Genomic DNA, 3,753 nt, shown 5'->3' with positions numbered 1-3,753 from the left:
AAAGAAAGAAAGAAAGAAAGAAAGAAAGAAAGAAAGAAAGAAAGAAAGAAAGAAAGAAAGAAAGAAAGAAAGAAAGAAAGAAAAGAAAGAAAGGAACAGCACCAGACACAGTGAAGGCACTCATATGTCGCTAATCTGCTGGCTCCCCGTTAGCACAGCCTGTCCAGTCCCCACCAGGACACTTCCTTCCACTGTGCTGAGTGCTGGACCAAGTGCAAGCTCCATGGCAAAAGTGCCAGCTTCTCCTGCAGGTCACCAGTCACTGAGATTGAAGGCACAAGGGCCAGGCACAGGTTCCAGTTTGTCCTCCTGGATTCTAGTGTGCCCTTATTGCCCCTCACTTCACACTCAACCTTCTTTCCTAACTGCTGACCCAGCTGAGCTGTAACAGCTTCAGGCCCAACACCAAATGCGGAGGTTAACAGTTTTGCACAGATTTCTCCAACTGCTCCCATGACTGTAAAGTTCTCATGTTTTTATCACTCATAGTGGTTCTGTTACTTTGGTCAAACCTGGATTGATTCATCACTTTTCTGATCAAGGACTTTTGACAGCTCCCATTACCATTAAGTCCAAATTCTTCAGTTGAGTCCTCAAGGCCCTCCAGAATCTGCCCCCACCTGCTTCTTCAGCCTGATTTTCCATTACACCCTTCACATGGCTGTCCGCTCGCCACATTATCTGTACTGCCGCACCCCCATGTCTTTGCACCCTTGCACGTATTATGCTGTTCTCTGATGATACCTGGGACTAGTTTTCAAAGCCAGGTTAGACATCATCTCTTTCATGCATCCTTTCCCATTGCACTTTAAGATCATTCTCTTTACATCCTACAGCACTTTGTCAGATCTTCCACTTCACACTTGTCCCATCTAACTCACATTCATGACACTTCACCACTGTGTGAGCTCATTCAGGGCAGGATTCAGTCGGGTCTGGCTCATCTCTGTAGCTCCCACAGCACACTCCCTGTGGAAGGGTTGCGGGACTGAATTGTCACTCAGAAGCCTTCAGAACATCACCCTGTGGGGACTGAGCCCTGTGCTGCTGAGCATGCCCCAGGCAGCTGCAGGTGCTCAGAAGTCTCTGTCCAGTCGTATGTACAGATACGTGCAAGGGTGCGGCAATATCTGCCAGCCACAGCCCTGTATTCAAGGCAAGGAAGGGCTGTTTGAATCTTGGGATCTCTCCCACTGAGACAGGTCAGGAGACAACCAAGGATCCCCATTTTGGAAGCCTGGAGACAGGCCTGGTTCAGCGGCTATGTCCAGCATTGTCATATTGCTGGCCCCCTTCCCTCCGGGAATCCCACATGCACCTCAAACTGTCCAAAGTGAAGCTCATCGTCCCCCAACCCAAAGTGGTGTCACCATCTCAGGGAATGGCACCACCACCCCCAAATCAGAGTATTACCATCATCCTAGGCTCTCTCATACCTCACCGCCCCACACATCCAGTCACCAAGTCCTAAAGAGTCCCCTCCTTTCCACTGACATTGCATTAAGAAGGCTTCACCATTTCTCTCTCAAATGTTCCAATAGCTGTGTCACTGTACTTTGTCCTCCAAGGTCTCCCAAAGTCCATCCTCTGCCCCAGCCATCAAAACCCCAATCTGATCACGTTACTCTCCTGCTTAAATCTCTCCAACGGCTCCTCATTTCCCATAGACTAAAGACCCAACCTCCACTTACCTATCCAACCACATCATTGGCTGCTTACCTCCACCATCCCACTCCACACACAAAAGCATGCGCAAATGCACCAGCCCAGGCACACTGAACTATTCAGTGCCCAGAGTAAATATCAGTCTTTCCTGCCTCTGCATTCCCCCTTGCTGTTCCCTCTCCATGTCTAAACACTTGGTGACCCTAAGCTAACATATGTTGGACCACATCACATACCAGACTAGGCACTATACAAGTGTTCTAAGAGCTTTACTGACTGAAGACCACATGGAATGATGAAAATCTCAGGGGAGGGATGCCATATGGACACTGGTGACCACAAAGAACACTCTCCCATATCTTGGCATCATGGCAACTCAGTTAATCCTAGTTCAGATGTCCCTCTTCCAGGATGCCCCTTATGACCCCTCCTCACTGGGTGGGATGCACCCCAGCTCCATCTCCGAGTTCAGAGCTTTCTGTAATCTGCCGACTCCATCCAGAATCCCAGCTATTTGGGTTCAAGCATCCCAGTGACGTGGCTCTATACATCTTAATGTGGTATTTCTGATGTAGGAACAGTATTTTCTAAAATAGGAACAGACACATAGCTCATATCCCCTCATTGCTTCTCACTACTCAATTGGCCACACCATTCTCTGCTCAGTACCCCATGGAAGAGATGTGATTGCAGAAAGCAGATAACACAGGCATGTTTTCCTGGCTTTTGGGATTCAAAAGCCTAGGTCCTGAAGGGAACAGAAAAGGCTTAAGGCATAAATAAAATATTCGGGCTAGGCCGGGTGCGATGGCTCACGACTGTAATCCCGGCACTTTGGGAGGCTGAGGCGGGAGGATCACCTGAGGTCAGGAGTTCGAGAGCAGCCTGACCAACATGGAGAAACCCCATCTCTACTAAAAATACAAAAATTAGCTGAGCATGGTGGCGCATACCTCTAATCCCAGCTACTTGGGAGGCTGAGGCAGGAGAATCGCTTGAACCCGGGAGGCAGAGGTTGCAGTGAGCTGAGATCGCACCATTGCACTCCAGCCTGGGCAATAAGAGCAAAACTCTGTCTCAAAAAAAAAAGATTCAGGAGAAAACATTAAGTAAGGCTTCCTCACCTCCAATATCAACAAAAAGGGGAAAGAAGAGAGAAGGAGAGAGAATGTAGTGAGAATACTGACACAGAGGGTACCAAAAGGGAGGGTCCCTGAGCCCCACACCCCAGGCCAAGATAGATTTGCAGGTTTTAAAAGATGCAGCAACTCATGCCTTGTCAAAACCCAGAAGAGAAATGGCTTCAAGGCGTGTCTGCATAGCCAAGGCCTTAGACAACTTCACAGTTCTCCACATATGGCCCAGAAGTGGCAGAGAGAACCTTAGGACTGAGAGGGTTATGCAAATGGGAACAAGAAATCTCTCTGCATCCCAGATGAACTGTCTGGACCTCTGACTGGGGACCAGATGGAACGATGGAAATCTCGGGGATGGATGAAGTATGGACACTGGTGATCAGTAAGAATGCTCTCCCAATTTCTTGGCATTATGTAAGACCCTCTGAACTGAGCTATGACCCTCATGGGAAGAGAAGGAATCCTGAATGGACAAAAGATCTTTTCTGGCACTCAGGAAAAATGGGGGCTCAAAACAGAAGCTACATCCTTGTGATACTTCTTGCACACCTGAGATGTGTACCTGCTATTCCAATTTCCTGGGATCTCGGCTCCCTTTTGTGTTGGGTGTGGGCATCATAAGGAAAGTCTGTCTCCCTGATTTAAACCATCTCAGCATACACATACATACATACACACACATACACATACACACACACACACACACACACACACACACACACACACCCCTCTCAGCTACTGCAAACTGGGCTCAATATGAATTGGGGAATGGACATTAGAAGGTGTTTAGAAATGAATGCAAGGCCCAGAAGAGCGGGATCAGACTGTGTACACGGCATGACAAAAACCTCCAGCAGTAGCTCCCATCAGCCCTGCTGATTCCCTGAGGGGCCCTCTTTCACCCATTCCCCACACCCCTGACCCCAGGGGTAAAAAAGGCAGCACAGAACCA

This window comes from Colobus angolensis, unplaced genomic scaffold, assembly GCF_000951035.1.
Source record: "Colobus angolensis palliatus isolate OR3802 unplaced genomic scaffold, Cang.pa_1.0 Scaffold181, whole genome shotgun sequence".
NCBI classification, from domain to species: domain Eukaryota; kingdom Metazoa; phylum Chordata; class Mammalia; order Primates; family Cercopithecidae; genus Colobus; species Colobus angolensis.
The sequence above is the reverse complement of the archived record's forward strand: the minus strand, read 5'-3'. Positions refer to the sequence as shown.